The sequence below is a fragment of the Nyctibius grandis genome, chromosome 1 (genome assembly GCF_013368605.1).
Source record: "Nyctibius grandis isolate bNycGra1 chromosome 1, bNycGra1.pri, whole genome shotgun sequence".
Taxonomy (NCBI): domain Eukaryota; kingdom Metazoa; phylum Chordata; class Aves; order Nyctibiiformes; family Nyctibiidae; genus Nyctibius; species Nyctibius grandis.
In genome coordinates this window covers 78,129,285-78,156,364 of record NC_090658.1, presented here as the reverse complement: position 1 = coordinate 78,156,364, position 27,080 = coordinate 78,129,285, and the positions used below count along the sequence as shown (strand labels likewise).

General features: G+C 38.1%; 1 protein-coding gene across 5 annotated transcripts in view; it reads right to left on the bottom strand.

Moving 5' to 3' along the window:
- The window catches only part of REV3L (REV3 like, DNA directed polymerase zeta catalytic subunit), a 135,231-nt gene that overhangs the window by 107,337 nt on the left and 814 nt on the right, over nucleotides 1-27,080 (bottom strand). The gene's annotated exons all lie outside the window — the stretch shown is intronic.

Sequence of the window (27,080 nt, the reverse complement as noted above, 5' to 3'; positions counted from 1 at the left end):
TGGAAGAGGCTCAGTCCTCCTGTGATTCCTGTGGGCACTGGAGTTAACATGACAATGTCAGCTGCTCCTTGTATGACCACAATTATCTCTCCATTCCATTTGAGATTTCTCTAGTGATTCATTCCAACTTGTATTTCATCAACATGGCCTGGGTAAAGTATAACTGAGTAAGAAATCTCTGACAGCAAGGGGTGAGCTTCTTTCAGTAGATGGGCCTGACTATTTGGAAATATTTGTTTCCAAAACAATGCTGACCAGTATTTTGCAATGACCTCTCACACTCTCAGAAAGAGGCAAGGGCCATGATAGTGCCAGGAAGGTCTCTCAGTGCTATAAATCAGAGCAATACCAGTGAAATATTTGTATTGCCATAAATAAATAAATCTGTCTAGAAATAAAGAACTGTTTCAAAGAATACTGTGATGCTGTATCTTGCATTAGTACACTTGATGCTGAAGTGCTCCACGCTAACAGGAACAAATATATACTTGCTACAGGAACAAATATACAGTTGTTTCAGAAAAGAACAGCAAGAGGCTTTCTATTTCTGTTTTACACGGTACAGAATCAAACCAGGTCTGGCCTTATGCTGTGCTCTCCTGAAGCTGCTTTTTACAGTGTTACTTTTTTATATACTGAAAAGAGGTTTGAATAAAAATAGACTGCTTATGCCAAACTGCATTTCTGTTTACTAAAATACTGGCTTTATTAGGCTGACACACCTCCCTGATCTTTCTGTAGATCTACCCAGATCAAACGTTGCCTGAAAAGGTATCTCGTGTCTTTTACATCCTTTTGGAGAAGGGTTTCCTCACACAAAGGAAACAAGTAAATAGCATCTGCCACAATGCAATAAGCATCAGAAATATTTAGCAATAATGGAAATATAATGAAGGTCAATGATTCAACCCAAACGTTTTTGGCTTTGCACCCAGCCAAAAAGCTGCTATACATAAAGAAACACTGCTTATCTTATCTGAAAGGGAGAAAGAATCAAGGGGCAAGTAAATTCTATCCAAATCACATCTATTTTATAAACTAAGAACTGAATTAGTTAGTTACTAAGAGTAATGTATGCATTCATCACAGGATTCTCTATTATAAGCAGAAATAGCTTATACTGGCTATCATCTCTTAGGTCACAGTCAGAAGAATCCAACCCTGCACAGGCTGAATTATTAATCAGACGCATTTCTAAGGACAAGCCAACCTCAAAAATTGATTTATCAAGCTAAAGTTTACACCAGTTGTGCATTTAACAGCTGTTTCTGGAAGACAATACAGCCTTCCCTGCTCTATGATACTAACCTTCCTCCCCCATAGCAAGATAATGGCAGAGAGAGACCCTGGATTACCCAAGTACACATTTCATAAAGAAGTTAAATTTAGCTTCAAATTCTGATTCCACTGTGACAGTGACACCAGGTGAAGACAGTACAACTGATTGCTCAAATGCTTTAAAAGTACAGGCATGGTGTTTTGCCTGTTATCCCTGGAAGGATGAGCAGCACATGCACAAGTTACAGCAGGTTGAACTAGCACATAAATTTACAACATATCAGCTGCTTTTGCCATGACAGTTTGCACAGCTGTTACTACAGGGTAACACCATTAAGAGTGGTGCTGCAAGGACAGTAAGCTCTCTCATGAGCTCCAAGATACAGAAAGCACAATCCTACCCACAGATTTTATCTAAAACCCCAGTACTTGGGGTCAGTTGTTTACATACAGCTCGGATAAGCGCAAGCCAGTAAGCTCTGAGATAACACATGGAGCCTAAAGGGGAACTGGAACTCAAATCTTTCTGCTTCACAAGCCTGTAGTTAGTACTCCACATTGCTGAGACTGAACTAGCAGCAGTACTTCCCATCCAGACAGAACCCTGCACTGATACAGCACTGAATCATACTGATACAGTGGACTGATATTTAATGTACTTTTTTAAGTTAAGGGGGAAGATTTGATCAATTTATCTGCCTTCCAGGATATTACAGTTAACCTGGTTGTCCAGTAACTCACATGACAAAAGCAGTCATTCTAGAAAGATCCATGCCCAGCTTTAGTAGAAGAGGAGGCTACAACTTTAAAAGGCAGTTCAAAATCCCTTAAACACCCCTCTCTAAAATTCTTCTTTGCTTAAATATATGTCTGAGCTGTTGTTTGAATTTGACTAGCTTAAATTTCAGCTATTTGTTCTTTCCATGTTTTTTTTTCCAGTAGACTAGAACTTCTCATCATTTCTTCACAAGTTCCTGATACGGTCTAACAAAAATATATCTTAATATCCTCTAGAGAGGAAAAAACATGTTTGAGCCCTCTTCTGAGCCTTCTGTATTTTTTCAACATAATTTAAAATACATGGCACGGGAGTCAGACAGACTGCTTCTCATATTTGTTTCACAAATGCTACCTTCAACCTCCTCAGCATTCTCCTGTTATTAATGTAACCAATAATGACATTAGCTCTTTCAGCATCACACTGATATTCATGTAGCTGCTTGCCTGCAATGACCCGAAATTCTTTTCAGTCGCTGTTTTCTATACCATGGACACTGCTTACATTCTTTGTTCTTAAATACAACACCCCACTTTGTTAAATACCCAAACTCTATCAAGTGATTTACATAGCTATATATGACTGCTGCACTATTTAACTTTCTGCAATTCTTGCCTTCCTTGAATTTTATCGTTATACATTATTGATACAAACTAATTACACAGTAAACTTGCACTAAAATAGTTTATTATAAACAAATACTATAACCAGTAGCTTCTCATGTGAAATATTTATGCTCCTTAAAGGGATTAAAACTCCAAAGTTATTAAACTTTTCTAAAAAAAAAAAAAAAAAAAAAAAAAAACAAACTCCATCTCTTACTCTGCAACCACATATTATAATTCAAAAGAAATGAAAGAATATAGTATCAGGTGACATGCTCCAAGTTACCAAAATTTTCTACCTTGAATTCTGTACACTGCAGTGAGTATTAAAGCAAAAACATCGTCAAGTAGCTCTTCTGTGTCCTCTACTCTCAATAAATTATTTTCATTAGTTTTATTACAGTTAGAATGAATATTGTTCATCAGGCCAGAAAGAGCCAGTATGCTTATACTTCATGGCGCATGACTAAATAACAATAAAGCTGCAATAAAACAAACAGTAGAATAAAAACACAAAAATGCAACAATAACAATACCAAAAACATACGTGCAAAAGCATTCAAGAATTAATATCTTTATCACAGAGCTCAAAAACAGTCAAATTAAATGCAAGACACATTGTATGTTTAAAAACATAATATTTCTAACTGCTACATTTACCTATATACACAGTAGTTACAGCATGTGGGTGTGTCCGTTTCAGATAAGGAACACTCCAGTTGAAACGTGTGAATTCTAAGATTTTACTTGAAGGACTAAAAGAGCACTGTCAAACTCAGATATTTTTTTTTTTTTTTTCTTTTCACTTGTGTTAAGTATTCCTAGTTTAAAATTCTTTGGTACTCACTCCAATCATCAAAACTGACAAATATAAGTCTGCTGAAGGGATACTTTGCATGCTAAGTGAGCTGTCAAATGTCAACAATCGAATGTAACTTAATCTGAACTATGCAAATTTTACTAAGTGTTGGCTGTTTGCCTTTGTTCCATGATTGAAGATTTAATAACTTACTGACTTAATAGTATGTTTCTCCTAAAACTCAGATAGTTCTTAAGTCTGTAATGCTTGAGTGCAACAGCTGCAGTACATCAGTGTGAGCAACTAGAGTGCATCTCTGTTAGCTGTACTGACTTTCTCCCCTAATTTCACCTGGCTAAAATCATGGTCCTTTAACCAAACAATTAACTGTCACTCTTATATTTTTAGGGAGTCACAAATTATACATCAGTGCTATTCATTAATCACATTTCTGAAAAGACCGATTAATGTAAACTGAAATATAATCTACCCAGCCCTGAGCCTTAAATCACTGAAGTGGTGGGCTGTACCATTTGACTCTCACAAAACAGATACCAAAAAACCCTCAGCAATTAAATACCACAAAACTATTAAAACTTTTTGATAGGGTCATATTAGGAGGAGATGGCCATAAGCCCAAATTGTTTCAATTTAAGTAACTTTCAAACAAACCCTTTCCTTTTACAGTAAACCTTCTAAGGACTAAGTTTGAAAGTGTAACAACTTACACTGAGGTTTATGTTTGTTGTAAGCCATTAACATCATTTCAATTAAATGCTTTTAAAAGTTAAGGAAACCATGTCCAACATGAACATTTTTTTAAAAACATCAAACCATGGAAATGGAAAAGTAAGCAGCCTAGAATTAGAGTTTTGCTAAATCCAGCTTGTGACAGAGACCATCTCTCTCAAGCAGGTGCACAACAAGTATCTTCAGTTTTGACAAATAGATCAATGATATTCATTCAAAACTGAGAAAGAGCTGAAAGCTTGTTTTTAGTTTCAATCCCATTAATAAATACTATGTACAAATAACTTAGGTATTCTTTCTTTTAATTGAAAACAACAGAATGAGTAAAAATATATCAACAAAACAAAGAACAAAACAATCTGAAATACAAACTAGTTGGATAAACCTATTTTAATGCAGGTATATTAAATGCAATTCTTCTGTCACATAAGAGATTGACAGAACAGTTGAGGTTGGAAGGAACCTCTGGAGACCATCTAGTCCAATCTCCCTGCTCAAAGCAGGGTCATCTAAAGCAGATTGCCTATGACCTTGTCTAGTATTTTAGTCAGGTTTTTTTAATTTGACTCCAGTTTCTACACAAACGTACTTTGACAAATGTTTAAGATATCCAATCACAGTTAATCTTAAGCCCAACAACAAAGAGAAACAGAAGAAAAAGCAGTGAAGGTAGTTTTTCTTCAAGGAAAAAAGTATCATTAAACTTCACTAATTAACATATGTGTATGCCTTACAACTGAGGCATCCTGAATTGATAGCAATTATATCAGTAAGTCTATAAAGTTTTACAATACTTATTTCAGAAAAGTGATTCCAAATCTAAGAGTTTGCTGCTGTTTAGTTTAATATCCACATATTTATGTTCTTTTACTCATTTTAGTGACTTGATAAGCCTGTCTGGGCTCTACATTTTTCAGAATACGAGTAAGATGCATATAAATATGGCACTACTTTCTAGAGTTCAATTAATAGTGAAACAGTAAAGTACTCTGACATTTTAGAACATCACTATTGGCACTCAAATTGGCATAGCTTTAAGAATGGGTTAGTTCATTCCTCAGAGCTATTATTTCAAGCTCTCTGACAGCTCAAGCAGACAGCATTTTATTGGATTGACTTGGTTTTGGAGTTGAACGTTTCCTTGCAACTACAACTACAGAACTGGCTCTCATTTGAAAACAAAGTTAAGATGACAAATCAAATAACACAGGTTATTTGAACCTGTGTTCCCAAGATGCTTTCTTTTATGTCCCCTGGGATTGCTGCTATTGTTCTAAGTTTAGCTCTACACAAAATCCTGCTTAAATTGAAGATGGCAAGCAATAGCATGTATTATACAAACCTGCATACAAAGTTCCACTAAAATAACTTTATTGATTCAGGTTTTGAAAATTTATGTCTACTGATTACCATATTTAGAAAAAGGAATCAAATATCTATACAAGTTTATATTAAATATTTCAAATCTTACTGTATTAAGCCTTTGAGTTGAATGGACCATCAAAAGTAACAGGAATGCTTAAAAAAATGCAAGAGAACTTGCATTTCCAATGTCCTGAGAAAATAGTAATAATAATAATCATCTAGTTGGATCAAAGTCAGTCCTCACTTTCTATCTGTGATCTGTTTAAACGCTACACATTTTAGTAATAGGATGGAGGACATCCCACATTTAAGATACCCGTAGGACTTCATTAAGCTCTTCACTACAAGCTGATAACTGAAATAACACCACCCAAACAAAACACAGACATCTCACTGCATTCATCAAAGGTCCATGTGGACTAAGGCATTTTCGTACAAAAGCAAGGCTAATACAGATCTGAAAAATACAAAACAACAAAAAGCACGTTGGAGAGTTTTAGGACTAAATATTAGCTAAAAGAGGAAGCAATGGGGAGGGGACAAAATTAAACAAAATATAATCCATGTAACTCCCAGGATACCATACACTTTGTAAGTAAACAGGATGAAGTCTCTGTATCCCAGTAACAGGTAAAACTTGGGGATTACCTCTCGTAGCTAATCTGTAGTGTTATTTTATGCATTTTTAATATAACTTTTGATGAAACTATTACAAAGTAAACGTTTGAAACCAGTTTATTCCATTCTAGTTGGTTTTCTGTAGCAGCTTTATTGCTTTTTACCCAAGGGCTTACAGAAACAAGCATTTATTAGGTCTTTTTTTCAGCTGATGGCAGAATACACATCTGGTAATCTTCCCAAACCATTGTTTTCCCATGCTACAACTATTGGAATAGTAGAAGCTAGCCCTAAAAGAAAATAAAGAGGACTAGTAGCTACTGAACGTATTTTTCTTTTCATTGTCACAGAAGCGATTGTCTCCATCTCTTTGAAAATAGCTTTTTCTTTATTCATGCGTGTTTAGATACCCTTGCAGCTGGTTACCCCTATGGAGAACCCAAAGATTAGCAACCAAATCTGAACACCCACGTCAACCTTGTAAAACACCATTCAGTGATTCTGCATCTTCAATACTGTTTTCATTCATGCATGTACCTCCAGTGGTATATTCTACTTTTCATGCTGAGATCATGTAAGAGCTTTTACCAGCACATTATTTCAGCTTATATTCCCTTTGAGAACAACTGCAGCAAGGAGGACTACAGGCCCTCAAATAATTTTACCTGCATTGTCATGGCAAGCTTGAGTAAGAAATGTGCTTGAATTCCAATCTATGACTTTCCTTAAAGTCAGTAAACTTGACCAAATCTGCAAGCACATGCAGGCTGTTAATGTAAATGGTATGATACACTTTTGGGCAAGAACCAAAAGCACTACGGCTAATTGCTTAGTGAAGAAACACCTTAAAAGAGCACTAAAGAGTCTTCCTCAGAAGCAATTATTTACATTTCCAAGAGTTCAAAAAGAAAGGCTGTCTTCCTGAAGCCATGCAACAACTTTACGCTAATAATCCAGTGTCAGGAGACAGATGAAAGAAGTTTATACAAATTCAGAAGTACACTGACAAGTCATACCTCCAATTTTTTTGTCCCTGAGGTCTGTTTGACAATTATCGCTGTGGTTAACTAACAGTCCATAAAGATTACTAATTAGTAAAACGGTTTGGGGCTGTTGAAGTATAAAGTCACCATCATCTCTCACTTGTTTAAAAAAACCACGCTTCTCAGGATGCAGCCAGTTTTGTAAAGCAGTAAGAGTACTACTTAAGCTAGAGGCCCTAGTTCAAGTCTAGAAAAATCTCTGAAAACACCAATATCATAGAACACAACTATTCCTGTTCTCGTGCTTCAGATTTGGAAGTATTTGCATTTTGCTTTCAGTACTAATGGTATCACTTTTATTCTTGACAATGAAATCTATTTCACTGTCCCAGCTCCTGGTCCTTTTGAAAGAAAGGTTTAATTCAATCCTTTGAACAATAATCATGAGATTATTAGCAATGAGTTTAAGAAACAACTAACACACTTGAACTTGTTCAGGCATTCAGAACAAAAGAACCTGGAAGTATTGACAGCAAAGTTCAGGACAATGAAGAAAATGATTTATTCTTTTATTTGCAATTAGTCCAAAAGGTGAAAATATTATAATGTAGATTCAAATTATTTAGATCAGATTACCAGTGCAGCACTGTGCCAATTTATAAATTGGGACTTTTTTCCTACTTTATTTTATATTTTTATAGATATTAGAAGCATCTTCCAAAGCCTCACAGGAAGTTGATGGAAAAAAACAAAATCTGAACTCTAACACCCAAACCATCAGACTGCTTACTCTTCCAGTGGACATTCAAACACTTGGACAACTGGAGGAAACAGACCATAACCAGGAATAAAAATCTGTGCTTAGAAAGTATTTTGCATATTTAAGACCACCACTTAATTGATTATTTCAAATCCTGGTCAATTAACTTGAATATATCAAAAGTAAAATAAAGACCAAGTGCATTGAGGGCAAAGCACAGACCAACAGGAACTTTTCACACAGGTGACTGCTACATCGTAGCATTAACAGTGAGGGCCGTGGACTGGGAAAACAACCTGAAAACCTCGGATTGAAAGTAATAGTAAGTCTTGTGCAACTATAAAGAGTAGTCAACTATTAAAACCTCTGTGGCTCTAGCCCTTTAAGAGGCAAAGAATTCCTTTATTTCTAGGAAAAGGAGAAAAGAATTGCCATCAAAACCACCAAAAGACCTTGAGATCTAAAAATACAGGTAAGGCTATTTATTTTTTGTCTTGTCTTTGGTCAGAAAATCATTCATCAGTGTCACTGGACTGTTTCTGCACTGTCCTGTTCTAAAACGAATGTTCCAGCAAATTTTAAATTCTGTTTATTACCACATATTATTAATTTATTGAGGAAAAAAACTTTAAGAGAAAAAACCCCTATGTTTCTAACTCTTTGGTGACAAAGGCACACTTCCAAATAAGAATCATTTCAACCCTATGCCTGTAGAAAAATTGCTCCTCTGCCTCTGCTGTTGCTATTCATAGATCTCTAAGCAGCTACTAGTCCAGACCAGATGACTATAACAAATTCAAACACTTCTGGCAGAGGCGTGTTTATTATTTTCCAATATGACCATCTGCCAAGTTTTCCTGTCCAGGATTTTTTTTTTTTTTTTTTGAAGAAAGGAACTGTGTGAGCCAAACTACGTCAGGAACTATCCTTCAAACAATTCTTTCAGAAAGTGGAAGTGCACTAGCATGTATGCAGACTTGTATGTGAATATGGTTCAAAAACATTAGAAGACACAGCACAGTCAAAACTTTAATCTTCAGAAAACAAGATGTTATGCTGTGAGTCTTTGAAATCATTTATCAGTATAGAATACTCAAAATCTTTCTTAACACATAATGAAAAAAAACTTTAATCAAATAAGCTGAAACTGATGAACACAGCTATCTTTAGTTACCCTCAAAATACAACCTTTTAATAACACCTTTTATTTTATGACTTTTCAATACACAGTCTACAATGTCTGTTTCCAGTCTACTGCTCATTAGTTTAGCTGTACAAATCTGTACACAATATTATGGCATAAAGGCACACATCTTGTGACGAACTCTTAGAAGCACTGGTGGATATAATTATCTTAAATGATGGATCTTCTGATTAAGACACCTAAAAGCAAGAAAAGGAGGATGAATCCCACTTCATACCCCTCATGACCTTGTACAAGTCCTTCAATCCCTCAGTCTTGATTCTACATCTATATATCAAATTAGGTAATCCTGCTCCGGCAGGGGGATTGGACTAGACGATCTTTCGAGGTCCCTTCCAATCCCTAACATTCTGTGATTCTGTGATTCTGTAAAAATTACTTAAGTATTTTAAAGCAAAAAATTTGCTAACTGCATACATGGCATTTAGATAGAAATGCAGTCATGCAGCCTATATATGTGATAAACACTCAAAAAAATCTTTGCAGGAGTAGAATTAAAAGAAAGAAAAGTCAAATGTCTTTGCAAAGGTTCTGCACGTGACTCTCAGCTTTTAAGCTGAACATAATCTTGAAAGGCCAACTTGAATGAATTACTCTCTTGCAAGAGTTTAATCCAATTTAAAATAACTAATCAGTAAAAGTACAAAGTAATGACCCAACAACAAAGATATTGCTTAAAAGGGCAGTGGTTTGACATGGCAAATCTTTTGATTTATCTTGCTATTATCAGGTTTTCACATCTTGATGTATAAAATTCTGTTTAGGACATGAACTGGGGAAGACAAAGCCCTTAACTTGTGACTGCATGAAAAATAGCAATCACTTAAAAATTAAGGTCGTAACAAAAAAACTTAACCTCATACACAAATCACAAATGAGACTGTGGGTTCTGCTTACTCTCTCCTACAAACAAGTAACCACCCTTGACAATTATGCATTAGAAAAAACACAGGACCCCAATTATTGTTTCTAAATAAAAACATTTGTAGCACATTTCTATAAAAAATTACCGTAAGGGTGGAACTCCTGGAGGTAGCCAGAAATACACTGATTTTATAGGAATTGTGAGTATTATATACTTCCGAAAAATCAAGTCTTGATGTCATGGAACCACATGAGCCAGATCATCTATGGACAAACTTCCTTGCACACAACTAAAGAACTGTCCCTTGAAATTTTAATAATGTCTAAAATATTAAAAAACTATCTTAAAGCAAAGAAAGATCTAATACATGATTTCCTACAACGATGGCGAGTTAAGAAAAATCTTTAAATTTGACATTTTTGACACATTAATCCTGTTACTGTACCTGCTACTGTTCAATAGCTAGGGATCAAGATCTCTGTCAATAGACAATTACAGAAGATAAATATTTGTCTCCCCACTGGAAAAAGTGCAACTCATTTCTAAACAAGCATTAATTATAATCATCATCTTCTACTGCACTTCTCGCTTTTTTCACCTTTCACTTAATGGAAATTATGAATTTTAATTGCATCCACAATTCCTTTTGTATCAGTTTATTTCTCATTTTTGGAAAACATCACTCCATTTTCATCACAGTCTTTACTAACAGTAGAAAATGTCTGATTTTCTTTTTTAAACAGATTTCTTAACTGCTTGAGCAAATTCTAATACAAACCTACGACAATTCCAACCATTACAAACCCTGTTTGGAGTAAAGCCTTTTGTGTATGATTTGGCCTATGCAGAAATACCACTAAGCCTCATGAGAGATGATTTTTAGAAGCCTTTGTAAAGCTAAATACTTCAACATACAGCCTAGCAATGAGATACAATGATGTCCAGTTGCAACTGAGTTTATTTCAAAATGTGACCAAAGTTCCTGAATGGAAAAAGAGCGCTTGACCTCACTGTGCAACTACAAAAACAGTCAAACAGCAACAATTTTCACTACAGATGTGACCTATGCTTCATGAATTCAGAGCTAAACTTCAACTCACTCACAAAAGCAGAAACTACCTCAGATCAGATTTACTTCTGAGTTAGGGATGAGTGTTCACAGAAGCTATTTGCCAGAAAAACAACACTTCATGCAGTTGGCGCCTTATCCTTTTACATGGCTAGCCTCCAATACCAACTTGGAGATTTCCTTGTTCTAAATGCTGGCAGCTACTAGAACACAGGTCGATGAAAAAACACTTTTCTCCTTGTAAAATATGTAATGTATCATGGTGATGAGTTCTGTTGGTCAACTGAAAACTAACCAAAAATAGAAAAAACCCCAACCCAACAGGTTAAAAAAAACACTGCTTCTTTACATACAACAAACTCGTATTCTTTCAATCCCAATCCTAGCTTGCAAACAACAGTCTCAGAGAATATAAAGCTCCTTTATATTATATATTAATAATCACAATACATTAAACACTCAAACTAGAGACTGTTTAAAACACAGTGCTTCGGAAAAAAACAATCATTGTAATCAGATGCTATAAAACAGCTGCTGTACTTTGAACATATAATCTTGCCTTCTTTCATAAAGTGATTTTCTAAGACATTACATAGAACTACATTTAGTTCTCACATTTCTTTTAAAATGGACAGAATACAAGCACAAGAAGGAAAGAAAAACTGTACTTTAAAAAATAATTGCTTAGTATTGTAACAGTAACCACAACTAGGATTTAATGGTTTATTCCTTAGCTGGAACACTGGAAAGAATTTGTGGAGTTACAATCAAGGTCCAGTTCACTACCACTATGACAAGCACATCGTGCCATCCTGTTCACCAGCACTGTAAGTTTTATAGAAAAATCTACCCAAGAAGTAACAAAGCAACACTGAGAGATTTTTGGCTGGCATCCGTGACAATAACCTATTTTTAAGAATATTTAGAAAACTGATAAAAAAAAAAAAAAAAGAACTGGTATCATTTTTATAGAAGTTTACTAGAAGACATTCCTTTTGTATAGATGACACTATGATGCTTAATTACAAGTTTCATCTTTAAATCAATTTTTAAACAATATTTTCCCAATTTAGTTTTCCCTAACAAACCCACACCAACATATGAAACATACACTTCAAAGTATAATCACAAGAAACTGCACTCATATCAAATCACTCTGGTATTGACAGAGCCAAAGATTTAGTGGATAGCTCTCCCTATCACATAGTCTTCCTCTCCTAAAAACTATAAGAAAATGAAAGACAACAATACAACACTTGCAGAATTTTCTACTTATGACTTAATTGCAAAAAAAAAAAAAGGTGAAAAATTAGAGTTATATTAAATTTTAACATCCAAAATCTTGTCTCATAAGATTTGTAACAGCTATACTAGCTTCTATTCTGTCAAAAAGACTATGGTTCTGGGTATGCAGTTAAATATACAATTTACAGACATTGAAGAACTGGGCTTATATTCAGGATAGCAGAGTATATCTAACTCCATCGTGTCTAGTTACATTAAGGAATGGCTAGTATCTATAACAAATCACTACAAATGTAAAGAAATTAAGAAATCATTTTAATAATCTTTAAAAGGAAAAAAGTTGAGGCTCCTTCATGAACGCAGATGGAATGAACTTCTAATACCCCAAGCTTTTTTTTTTTTGCCCTCTTTTTCTCTTCATATATGTCTCTTCCTGTAATCTTCACATGAACATACTACCTCTAGTACTAGCAGTAGCCTGTTTTACTGTTTTGATGAACTGAAACAGCAGAATTATTCTGCAGAGCTTCAGTGTGTGCAATATTTCAGAACACACAACTGGCAGAAAATCATCTACTCTTCTTTAATTACACATTACAGCATCAATAAGCAGCTCACAAAATACTCTGAAACAGTAAGTTATTTTCAGCTCTAGAACAGTTGAAACCTCCATTACACTGTGCTAACAAAGAACCCAATTATTTGAGGACAGTCTATCTCCATTAAAAAAAAAAAAATAAAAAACCCCCACCCCCCCAAATCCTCCTCAGCTCAGCAAATATATTCCATCAGTCTTTCCCCTCCCCCGCACTTCTAAGTGACTTCCTAGTGTAAAAGCACTAAGAAATAACCTCACCAAGCCAAACAAAATCAGATGGCTTCAGAAAGCAACATTTATGCAATGTGACAGTTACTGCATCAAACTCTTGGACTAAGAAACTGTTCAATACTGCACACCATAAAACATTAAAATCATTAACTAAATAGAAAAAGATGCAAGCTACTGGATTTGAAAAGTCATCAATCTATCTTAGAGGCATGGGCAGAGATTCAACTGTATGATCAAACTTTTAAGTTTCAACTGATGGCTGCTGCAGAGCAGCTGTAAAAACAGCCAAAGTTTTGTACTACTCAGTTTTAAACATGACTTGTGCTTCTCCTGACCCTTGTATACCAAATTATATATCTTCAGACAATAAAAGCATTGCACTGCAATCTTAGTAAAAAGTTGGTTTAGGAGAAAACCTGGTGACAGTTCAAGAAGGACAGGGAACTGATAGAGAGAGTCCAGTGCAGAGCCACGAAGATGATTAAGGGAGTGGAACATCTCCCTTATGAGGAGAGGCTGAGGGAGCTGGGTCTCTTTAGCTTAGAGAAGAGGAGACTGAGGGGTGACCTCATTAATGTTTATAAATATGTAAAGGGCAAGTGTCATGAGGATGGAGCCACGCTCTTCTCAGTGACATCCATTGACAGGACAAGGGGCAATGGGTGCAAGCTGGAACACAGGAGGTTCCACATAAATATGAGGAAAAACTTCTTTACGGTGAGGGTGACTGAACACTGGAACAGGCTGCCCAGAGAGGTTGTGGAGTCTCCTTCTCTGGAGACATTCAAAACCCGCCTGGACGCGTTCCTGTGTGATATGGTCTAGGAATCCTGCTCCGGCAGGGGGATTGGACTAGATGATCTTTCGAGGTCCCTTCCAATCCCTAACATTCTGTGATTCTGTGACTAAAGGTTCTCGGGCCAACTCCACTCTGATCTACTGTTATTTTTCCATCATCATTTTATCTCCACAACTTTATTGTCAAATGCATAAGCTCCAGCCTCTCACCATCAATGTCCTGCTACTAAAATACCAAGTCCTTGGTCATGAGGGTACTACAAGTAAAAAATGCCATCCCTCATCCTTTAAAAACTACAGAATTCCAATATTCAGTGAAATGAAATGATTTACTATGAGTCAGATGGCTACAGAAGCGAAATTATTAATAAAATTAAAACATTGCATTGCTAGCGGTTTCCATAAGAGAATGACATTCTGAAAAAGCCAAAGACTGACTTGGAAATAATAAGATGTTGCTAAGGCTGTCTTTCAAGAAATCAAGCTTACGCAAAACAAGTAAGATTTTTATGGAAGCAACTGAAGAACATGACAAACGAACAGGCTACACAAAGCCCATTCACATTAAAGAAGAGATGATCAGTTGAAGAAGTGACCTGTTTCTCACTGTGTTTGGTTTTTGTTCTGTTTTTTTAAATCTGCCACATATGCACCAATATTATGCAGGCCTACCTATCTTTCTCTGCCAGCAAAAGATGTATTTTCTTGCACATGCATCACACTGCAGAGTCAAGCTTGAAGTCTGGACGGTTTTAGTTTTTTTCCACTGATACACTGGGAAGATGAACACCAGATATTTAGAATTCATTTTATTTACATTTCCACATCCCTTAACCTAAAAATAATAATACAAATTTTCACAAAAGCAGGTAGCACAAAACATGCTCACAAACTGCACAGGGCTCATGAGAATATCACAGTTCTCCACTATGTTCTACACCTCTTGGACAGTTCTCAGTCAGCAGGACTTTGTTTTCTTTCTCTCTTCTTCCCCTGCACAGAGCAATAAACCTCACATAACACCTCATCTACTTCCGGCCAACAAGTCTGGAGATAAGAAATTCCAGGGGATGAACCAGCCCCATGAGCCAAAGCAAGTGAAACCAAAAGGGAGCTACCTTAGATAACTGGTCCCTGTTGTTGTAATTCCAATGTCAGTATTTTCTGCAGTCCTGGCCCTCAGCACTCTCCTTCCTCCAACCCCCCCTCCCCAGCTCACCTCACATGCTCTATATATTCCTTTCCGTTCCCAGCCTTCCTTTCAACACATCCTCCCCTCCTCCTGTTTTTCCATTCAGGCAATCCCTTCTACAAAATTCCACTTCAAAATAATGACTAACAATATTGCCATGCCATCTGTTTTCCTAACATATCACTCTTTCTACACCTTTTAACGCTCCGTTTATAAAGAACATAATTTTTTTGGAGTGAGGACTATCCACCATTATCTGCACACGGCCTCAAACAACTGGTTTCTGTTCTTAAGTCTTTCATCTTTAATATAGCAGTGGTTAAAAATGACTTTATTTCCTTGATTAGTTTCCAACTGCTGGCACAAGAACACAAGCTCACCAAAACCTGACATGCTGGCACAATCTGTAAATGCTTAGCAGAACTTTATTCAATTTTTCCCATCTATCCTAAGGTGACGGGTTTTGTTGGTGGGTTTTTGGTTTTCTTTAATGTATCAGACTCAAAACAGGAATCTAGACTGCAAAGATACTAAATTCATTTCTGCATGGGAACTGCGGGTTTACAATCGTACATGTGAATGCACAAATTCCTTAAGAACCATACATAAAAAAACATAATAAAGAACGACCTGAATTATCATGGCAAGTTTAATTACTTTATGCGCAACATACGCCACTTTTCTGAAGTAAGGAAAACATGGGACAACTTAAAAGTGTATTTCTGATACAGAACACCTTTTTAGTCAAATGATGACTTCTATTCAGTTATTTTACATCATTCCTATGTTTTCTGTTCAGATAAAACATACCACCAAAAACCAGAAAATACAGACCCAGGATTTATTACTTTTACATAGTCATACCATACCCAAGATATCTACGTAGACATTTTATAAACACTACAAAACCTTGCTGTAATCAGAAATGAAGTGCATATACTTTCACATCAGAGGATGGCATGTTAAAAAAAGGAAGAGGTAACAACAAAACACACACTGGAAAGCTCTAAAACAGATTTGACTGTTATGCAGCAGGGAGAGAAATTAAACTTAAGTGAGGAGAAGCAGCCTTGCAGCAATGGAACACGGAGGCCAGTCATTTGTGGTGTACTCTAGAGGTAAAGACTGAGGCCAATATTGTTTAACATCTTCATTAACGACGTGGACATTGAACAGGTGCACCCTCAGCAAGTTTGCAGATGATAAAATTTGGAGGAGTGCCTTATACACCTGAGGGTCGTGCTGACATTCAGCAAGACCTTGACAGGCTGGAGAAATGGGCAGAGAGGAATCCTATGAAGCCCTACAAGGGGAAATGCAAAGTCTTCACCTGGGGAGGAATAACTCCATACATCGCTACGGGCTGGAGGCAGACTGTCTGGAAAGCAGCTTTGCAGAAAAGGACCCAGGGGTGCCTGAGCCGCAAAGGCGGCCAATAGTGTCCTGAGCTGCACTAGGAAGAACAACACCAGCAGGTCGAGGGGCGTGACCCTTTCCCTCAGCACTGGTGAGATGCATCTGGAACGCTGGGTCCGGGTCTGGGTTTCCCAGGACAAGATGATACTGGAGCCACACCATGAAGATGATCAAGGCCGCATGAGCCAGGATTTTGTAGCCTCAAGATGGGGTGGCGGGGGGAAGGATCTTATCAATGTGTATAAATACCTGATAGGAAGCAGTAAAGAAGACTGAGTCAGACTCTCCTCAGTGGCACCCAGTGAATGTGCCCGTTGCCTCTTGTCCAAAGTGAAACACAAGAAACTTTTTTTTTTTAAAAAAAAAAAAAAAAAAAGGTTTGGATGGGTTTAGCTTTTTCCTCCCCCCACCCCCTCCCCCACTGTCTGTTTTTTTTTGTTTCGTTTTGTTTTGTTTTTGTTTTGTTTTGTTTTGTTTTTTACTGTGAGGGTGGTCAAACACTGGAACTTACCCAGACAGTTTGTGGTGTTTCCATCCTTGGAGCTGGTCTAGGTAACCCTGCTTTGAGCAGGGTGCTTGGACTAACTAGATGATCTCTAGAGCTCCCTTCCAGCCTCAACATTACTCTGAGGGTAAAAACACACTTCTATTGTAGGAAATAGACAAACAGATAATACTCACAGCAGAAGTGGATTGTTTTTATTGCTACTATTTAAGTCTAACAGTAAAGATGGTTAAGCCTCAGTTCTACAAAGCTAATTCAAACAGCTCGAAAATTAAAATATTTGATACCAAGTATTTCTAATAATAGGTTCATTTTACCTCAACATATGAAACTGCCTGCAATCTCTTCTAATTTCCTACAGACAGTAAAGCAGGTCTCACTGTCCACAAATGTAAATGCCTCAAAACCATTTGCTTAATGGTCAATGGATAAAAACATCCAAGAACATGAATGAAGATTAGTCTGCAATTAAAGTCTTTTGTAACATTTTAGCTAGGTTAAATAGGTAACTTTTTAAAAGGAAATATAAAAGCTGCTATATCGAGAACTCCAGAAAATAACCTCCTCATCTGGATAATAAATATAATAGGGGTGGCAGTAATAAAAATTTGTTCATTACTGATCTGAAGGCAGTACCTGCAGAAGTGAAGGCTGAATCAGTTTCCAGTTCCCACTGCTTAATAAGATTTGTGCTATACAGAAACCCACCTAGGTAGTTTCAAACACAAAATGAAAGACTCATTATACATCTCATTATACAAAACTCAGAAAACTTGTATTGCAAACCTCCCCTGAGGAGCAATGCCAAGTGTTATGGATTAGGTGCAACATTCCATAGCCCTTTCAATATTTGCACTGAGTACCCCTTGTTAATATTGCACCTAAAACAGGACATACAGCCTTGCTGCAGTAAACACTGGTTTAGTCAGCAAACAGTACAGAGGCACTACTTGAATGTAAACAAGCAGTGGCTGCTCCTACTTCCTCTGTAATTTTTAAGAAAAGAACCTGTCACTGAGGAACAAACCCAACCTAGCAATGGTCTCTGTAATGATTATTCTTTCTTTTCTTCTTCTTTCCAAATCTAAATCAATTCTCATTAACACTGTCAAAACCTTCCAGTAACTTTTACAGCTGTAGGGTAATCATCTTAAAGACAGATACCTGGTAACCTTTCCATATCATTTGGATGCAACTGTGCTTACCTGGACACACAAACAGGCTGTACAGAGCACCTGGATACTCACTGCTGACAAGAGTAATCTTAGTAATCACAGAATGGTTGAGGTTGGCAGGGACCTCTGGAGGTCACCTGGTCCAAACCCTCCTGTTCAAGCAGGGCCACCTAGAGCCAGCTGCCCAGGACCATGTCCAGATGGCTTTTGAATATCTCCAGGACGATGACTCCACAACTTGAAAACCTGCGAAGGCATGCACATGTACACCAAGGTCACATAACATGAACTCATAAACATGCAGTCAACATGACAGACTGCATATATCTGAGTGGGGGAAGAAGTTATCCGAAATGGCCATCTGCATGCTGATCACAGAAAGGCTGGAGCATACAGACATCAAATGGTTCCCTAATAAGCCATATAGCCCACTCCAACCAGCAACTGTTAAGTTTTATTTAAATGCCCTGCCCAAACCCCCACAAACTTCTACATACCTTATAACTTCTCTGTAATAAAGAGCAGCTCTTGAAAGAAAAGAACCTTAACAAACATGCATGAATGAGGCCTACGCAAACACTGGCATTTCAGACAGTCCCTATATCTAGTACAAAATTTTCTGGTATTTGAATTCTTGTGTATTTTGGGCTCTGTCCTCAGCCTTAAATAACTCTATCACAGTCAGAAAAATACTGCCTGTTTACAAGTTCATATACTTGATTATTCCACTGCATTCGTCAAAATCATTTTGTTTTCACCAGAACACATATAGGCATCATGAATAACAGTGCAATTACAACCTAACTATACAAATTTCATGGCAGATCTTTGCAACCAGTCCGTGGACCTTGTTAATGAAGCCTAGGCCTTAATGTTATAATTGTTACCACAACTATAGCTCTGGTCAACATATAAAGGAACATTATTTTACTGTTTACATTAACTTATTATTGGGCAGGGTAGTAGCAAGGAAATAACACTGCTTGTAGACAGCAGCTTCTTTGTTGTACTACCAGTTCCGCTATTGATTTGATGTGGGATCCCAAGCAAATCCATTCTTCTCTTTACACAAGTATACCTTACTGTCTGTCAAGAACATGTTCCTGAAATGTGAGATAACAACTCATTTTTCCTCATGGAATAAATCTAATACAGGAACTTAAAAAACACACACAATTCCAACATGCAGGGATAGTACATATGACATGGCGGACAGAGAGGAAGAAGCAAGTTCATCAGTTGTCAACATCGAGTGATGATAGATGAGGTGGATGAGACGCTGGCTTTTCAACAGCTGGAGATACAAAATGCTTAATTAAAAAAAAAAAGTTGACTGCTAATTGTCTTGAGATTTTGATCAGCAGATCTCCCTTGGCACGAGACTGAATCTCCAGCGACCTTGTCCAATCATTTTGAAAGATTTCATCTGCTTCATCTGTGAGACCAAACATCCACTGTAAATCTTTTAGTGAGAGTATTCATGCTGCCTCTTTACAAATGGTTATATTTTCATTGTCATCACATCATCATCCTTCTCAGAGGCCCATTGCACATAGAGGTCAATCAAGTCAATCAAGGGTAAAGGACAAAAACAGGGTAATGACAGGAGTTAGCAGAACAGGGCATTAAATGATCAATACTGGAACTCTGAAACAAGAGACTGAGAAGAAACAGATAGCATGGTGTTACCGCACCTGTTTCCTTCTTCCAGAGATTTATCTTGTCTACTCAGACTGCAAAAATTACTAAGCAGGATGTGTTTCTCGCTGAGTGTTTACACATTGTCTAATCCTGCCAACCTCAGTTGTGATATGCATGTGCTACTCTGGTAAAAATAAGTGAGACAACTATTTTCAGGCCAGTGTGTTATTTTGAGGAGGTTCATTTTACACACTGAAAAAGAAGATATTTCAACAAGCAGACAAAAAGCACTCTTAAGAAGTATGCAACAGAACTGGAAGTTGTAGCTGAGATAGATAAACTGTTAGTCTACTTCCAGGGGCACGGATCATAAAAATCAGTCCCAAGTTATATATTAGACCCAATACAGATGCAGCTACTTTGTCAAACACTTTGAAGTCTGCAGCTGATGGAGTTCTAAGCACAGTGTCAGTTATATACATATTTTTTTTGATTGAATTATAAAAACACAAATATATTCAGTGACTTGACCAAGAGGTACTCTACAGTAGCAAACAGAAGAATGGTTATGAAACTATCATCTGGATTCTAGTTAGAACATCGATTTTTGTCGCAGTATTTTAAGGTTTATTTAAGAAACAGAATTAAAGCAAGCCCTATATACATGGGTATTAAATTTGCTACTTAACGAGATTCATGCCAGTGGAGCAGAATCTGACAGTTTATTCAGGCAGCCTCTCTTTCTTTGCTCAAACATCTCAGCAGGCAATCTACACAAAGTATGTAACAAATGCCTCAAAAAAAAAAAGGTTCTTAAAAAAAAAAAACAAACCACAAAAACCACAACACACTAGAAAACGCATCCTTCTAAGAACAAGATAAGTTACACGCTAATGAACTCCAATCACATCATTGACAAAACCCAAACACTGAAAACAATCTCAGGATGTCTCAAACATTATCTCAAATTCCTCATTCCTATTTCCAGCCCTGTTTGCATCTCACAGAAGCTATAAACCTCTAGAGAAAAGAGAAACAAATGGATATGCGGCTATTTTTCAAATAGCTCTTCAGAAGTACGAGAAGCCTGCCAGTGCAAGATGCAGAAATGGTATGCTCGAAGTGGAGCTACACTGTACGATGCTGAAAATCTTCTAGGTCACGCTGCAGTCCACAGAACAACCCCCTATCAAGAGTTGTAAGTTGGTGTATTTCGGGAGAAGGTGTGAAAAGGCAAGGCAGAGGCATAAGCCTCACCACAATGGCTGTATCCTATTTTGCATCCTCATACCCTCACTACGAAGCCACAGAAAGGACTGGAAGACTGTTAATGAGAAGTGCCCACTTCTGAGAAATGGAATATGGGAAGTAGTGGCAACTGGAACGATGCTCAGCTGTGAATATTGGGATAATGAACCGAGGAGGCTACGGGGAATGACCATTGTGGAACACAGTGTCTGAAACGGTAGTGAAAATGAGGGGAGAAAAAAGTTAATCACAAGCTGGTCACAGAAAGCAGCAAGTTCCTGCAATGAGCTCATTCCTTCTCAAATGAGCAGCAATGGTGGAGAGAAAGACACTGGCATGGGATCAGATATACAGCCTAGCCAGGTAAGTGAAGGGGGAAAGGGGAGGGAAGAACAGAAGAAAGAAGATAAGCAGGCCCCCTCACTGAGTCATACCAGAGCTACTGCTGCTGGAAGGGAGCCAGATTTGAGCTGGAGCATTTGCCTCTGCTTTTTTCCCCTCTCAGAAAACCAAGGAGAAGTGAAGCCACTGAACTCAGATGTCTACCTGAAACGCATTCAGATTTTGCTGACTGTAAACCCCTACTCTAAATCACACAGCCTCAGAAAAACTCATAATCAAAAGCATGCAAGAGTAACTTCAAAACATCCTCTTCTTTGGCTGAGTTTTTGTGCTGCCCTGAAGTAAGATTCATTCTTGGATCAGTGATTTCATAACGTAAAATATAAAATCCCTCAAAAAGAGACAAATACATAAAGTGGCAGTTGAGGACAGCAGATTTATATTATTCCTCAAGTTACACATGGCTTTTTCTTAGGTAAATTCCTAATCTGCCTTCTCCAAAGGCCCTCCCGTCAACTGAACACACATTTCTCAGCCTAACACCCTTCAAAAGCAACTTTAAAATGTGTACCTATTTCTGTAAAATTTATCACGTGTATCTGCCTCAAATCACACCCAAATCAGAATTCTGATTTTTAAAAAAATATTTCAACTATCCATTTTACAATACTCATTATCATACACCAACAGGTATCCTGTATGTGGTTTACGATTAGTGTCCTCAGCTACCTGCACTCAGTCTTGTTATGTGAAGTGGTAATTTCATAACCTCAGCTCGTATGTTAATGTCTCTCCTACCATGACATCTAGTCTCACGTTGATTTCTTTATGGATGGATTTACAGTTTGGTTCTGTCTTCCTGCACTTGAATAAGCACCTGACAGAAACACCCACTTGAGCATTCACGTATTTATTTTGAAGTGCTCAGTGAAATCTTGAGGAAAGACTCCAAGAGCTTGAAATGGCCAAAAGCTAGTAGGAAATAAACCAAAACTTTGATACCCCCATACACCAAAACTTAGCAACAAGAATGACAATTCAAGAATTATCAATTAAACGAAAGACCATATGTAAACAGAAAATTAAATTTTCATTATGATTTCACTCTAATAAACAGCCCTTGCCATTTCTCAAAGGTTTTTTCATTTTTTATAAAAAGCATTTGCAAAAATTGCTAGCTAGCAGAAAAGAAATACTGCCCGAGAAGACAATGAAATTTTGTTTCATAGTTGAGCATTATCTAGTGAATTAAAACCTATTGTTTTTAAATACAAGCAGCAATATTATGAGACTCCTTTAGAGATACAAAGACTACTGTATCAAATAATGTCTACAATCTTATACGACAAAGCATGAGTTTAACACTGCTTTCATTGTATTACCACCACGGCAGTGTTGTAGCATTTCTGAAATTCTACTTTTGTCCAGGTCACTACATCAACAGACATGTCAGTCTGCTTCAAGTACCAAATGGCTAAAATGGAATGAAATGGCTTAACCAGCTAAGATGCATTCAAATATTAATTCTAGTAGCGCTTCACCACTGGCCCTGATGGGATGCATCAGGGATGAGGGAGCTGGCGGAAGTCATTGCTAGGCCATTCTCCATCATCTTTGCTAAGTCGTGGGCAACGGGACAGGTGCCTGAGGACTGGAGGAAAGCGAATGTCACTCCAGTCTTCAAAAAGGGCAAGAAGGAGGACCCGGGTAACTATAGACCGGTCAGCCTCACCTCCATCCCCGGAAAGGTGATGGAACAACTTGTTCTTGGTGCTGTCTCTGGGCACATCAAGGATAGGGGGATCATTAGGGGCACTCAGCATGGCTTCACCAACGGGAAGTCATGCTTAACCAACTTGATAGCCTTTTATGAGGACATAACCCGGTGGATAGATGATGGTAAAGCTGTGGATGTGGTCTATCTTGATTTCAGTAAAGCATTTGACACCGTCTCCCACAGCATCCTCGCAGCTAAACTGAGGAAGTGTGGTCTGGATGATTGGGTAGTGAGGTGGATTGTGAACTCGCTGAAGGAAAGAAGCCAGAGAGTGGTGGTCAATGGGACAGAGTCCAGTTGGAGGTCTGTGTCTAGCGGAGTCCCTCAAGGGTCGGTACTGGGACCAGTTCTATTCAATATATTCATTAATGACTTGGATGAGGGAATAGAGTGCACTGTCAGCAAGTTCGCTGATGACACAAAACTGGGAGGAGTGGCTGACACACCGGAAGGCTGCACAGCCATTCAGAGAGACCTGGACAGGCTGGAGAGTTGGGCGGGGAGAAACTTAATGAAATATAACAAGGGCAAGTGTAGAGTCCTGCATCTGGGCAAGAACAACCCCATGTACCAGTACAAGTTGGGGACAGACCTGTTGGAGACCAGCGTAGGGGAAAGGGACCTGGGGGTCCTAGTGGACAGCAGGATGACCATGAGCCAGCAATGTGCCCTTGTGGCCAAGAAGGCCAATGGCATCCTGGGGTGGATTAGAAGGGGTGTGGTCAGCAGGTCGAGAGAGGTTCTCCTCCACCTCTACTCTGCCCTGGTGAGGCCGCATCTGGAATATTGTGTCCAGTTCTGGGCCCCTCAGTTCAAGAGGGACAGGGAACTGCTAGAGAGAGTCCAGTGCAGAGCCACAAAGATGATTAAGGGGGTGGAACATCTCCCTTATGAGGAGAGGCTGAGGGAGCTGGGTCTCTTTAGCTTAGAAGAAGAGGAGACTGAGGGGGGACCTCATTAATGTTTATAAATATGTAAAGGGCAAGTGTCATGAGGATGGAGCCAGGCTCTTCTCAGTGACATCCATTGACAGGACAAGGCGCAATGGGTGCAAGCTGGAACACAGGAGGTTCCACATAAATATGAGGAAAAACTTCTTTACGGTGAGGGTGACCGAACACTGGAACAAGCTGCCCAGAGAGGTTGTGGAGTCTCCTTCTCTGGAGACATTCAAAACCCGCCTGGACGCGTTCCTGTGTGATATGGTCTAGGTAATCCTGCTCCGGCAGGGGGATTGGACTAGATGATCTTTCGAGGTCCCTTCCAATCCCTAACATTCTGTGATTCTGTGATTCTGTGATTCACTTCACCTTTTGCTATTGTAGTCAGAATTTTACTCTTTGTATTTCACAAAACAGAAAATAGCAGGCAGATCTTTGGGCTTAAACAAAATTTTGATTCCTTGCCTCTCAAGCTCTTATTACGGCAAGATGTAGGACATCAAGAGATGACTCCCATAGTCTTGCCAAATACAATGACACGTCTTCTTCAAAAGACCTAAAGAAGTGGTCAAATGTTACTGCCAACACAGTCCATTCTAGGAGTTCATCCTTCCATTATTTTTAATTAAAAGTCTGGTTTCACCTCCCCCAACCACCATTCCACAAACCACTTTAATTTTATAGATGGTACCAGTAAACCTTTACAAATCAATTGTTCAGTACAGGATTACATACAAGCCCTCAAAGATAAGAACACTGGCAATCCTTGTCATTCATATACCTCACTGAGCACAATACCTCCAGAAGAGAAGGCAGAAAGAGTAAGTAGGTGCCTTCAGAACCAACATCCATAGCTGATCCTAGACATGAGATACAGTGCTGCTAGATGTTTGACTTTCTGGACATCTGCATAAGACACCTCCACATACCAATCAATTCCCCTTCACTCAGCAGGTCGAATTTGGAGTCTGTTCTGAACCTGACTCCCAATTAGCTGCACAGCACAGACACACAGCTTTAAACACACTAAGATTCGTGCAGAGCTAATCATGTCGGTGCTGAAGCAGCCTATACAGACACAGTGGTTTGCTGTCATGTAGGCAGCATGGCAACTGAGCACCCTTCCCGCAGGCAAGGCATATACGTTAAACCCAATGAGAAAGGGTTATTCTTATCCAGACCAATTCAAGTGAAGACAAGCATGACACTCTTAAGCCAAACAATAAGTACACCCCATTGTCTCATACAGCATATTAGAAGTTGTTTTTACTATTTCTTTTTCCTCAAAGAAAATGTCAATATATAGGTAAGTGATTATACTTAATTTCATTTTATATTTAAACTCTCAAGTAAATAATTGGATAGCCCTCTCTCTGAAGTCACAGACATTACTTCTGACAATGACTGCTTAGGTCCAACATATCTGAAGAGAGACAGAATTACATTTGTCTCCTTCTTAAAAAATGCAAAAAATAATACAGATGTAATAAGAAGTTCTTGAGGCTTATTAGCAAACATTACTAAAGGTACAGAAAGCAAAAAAAGACATTAAAAAAGTTCAACGAGGAACTAAATAGAAGATAGCCAAGCCACACTTGCTTTGCAGACTGTTAGTGAAGTGTCTTCTCTAACCAAGATGAATTAGAAACACTTCTATTATGCAAACTAATACTAAAGTTTATGGTTTGGGAAGCCAGGGATTTCCTTCTGTGTTCCCAACAGCTGGACAACTGAACTACTTCACTGTTTACTTTATGATGCCACATTCATGATATGGCATAGCCTCAACATTTTCTTAAAAGAAAATAAGCCTTAATGAGTTAACCACACGCACGCACAGAAAGCCTGCTACCTGCCAGACAACCTCAGGCTCTACATTTTTTAATAATGAAATAGTTACTCATGCCATTACATAAATATTATTACATAATATCTCCTTTGTATGCAAAATTAGAACTACAAATAAAATAGATCCCACTATTTCAATATTGTATCTATTAATCCCACTCATCCACTTAATAATTTGGACCTGTAGATGCATCAGATCACAACAGCTTTAATATTTTACATTCCTCTGTGCCTAGGCAGAGAACAGACCAATAATTCTAAATTAAAAACAACACCAAAAAAAAAAAAACACCAAAAAAATCTGCTCTACTATAATAACCAGGTGAAGGGAAAGACACCGTTACTGTGCTTTTTTATTACGTGTTTTTTGTCTTGCCTAACATTTAATGTCTATACCAATACCTCACTTTCAACATGTAAATCAATAAAGTATGCAGAAATACCTTAATTCCCAAGGTCAGCATTACACAACTAAGTATAAAGGGATCACAAGCAACGATGCTTAACATGTCTAACATATCAAAGAACAGGGTTTTTTTTCCAACTTAATATTTAATGTATGGACAAACTACAATAAATATTAAATTCATTTTCCTAAATATTAAATTTATTAGAAATTTGTTCAGATGGTCAGAAACATACTTGAGATGTGGGAAGACTATAACCATGAGTCCACAGAGAAGAGGCAATGAAGCAGTGGGATGTGACATCAGGAAGTCTCAGGGGGCAACATGTGGCAGCGGTTAGGACGTTCCCTTCTGCAGTGCAGCACCGGTGCCTGTCGTTTTACGCGATTTGTACCACACCAGTGTAAGACCAACGTAAACCCCCACTTCGTAAGTGCTGCTGAAGTCTCACTTGTGACTGCCTTCCAAGGTCTCCCCTTGTACGCTCACCCTTTCGCTATTCGCCCCGCAGACACACACCTCCTGCTGTGCCCCCTTCACCCCCCGTGCCCACACGCCGCTATCCTGCCCTTCACGGGGGTGGGGGCCGCGGGGCGGGCGGCTGCCCCCAGTGTTTGCACAGCTGCCGCCGCTCGCTCGGGG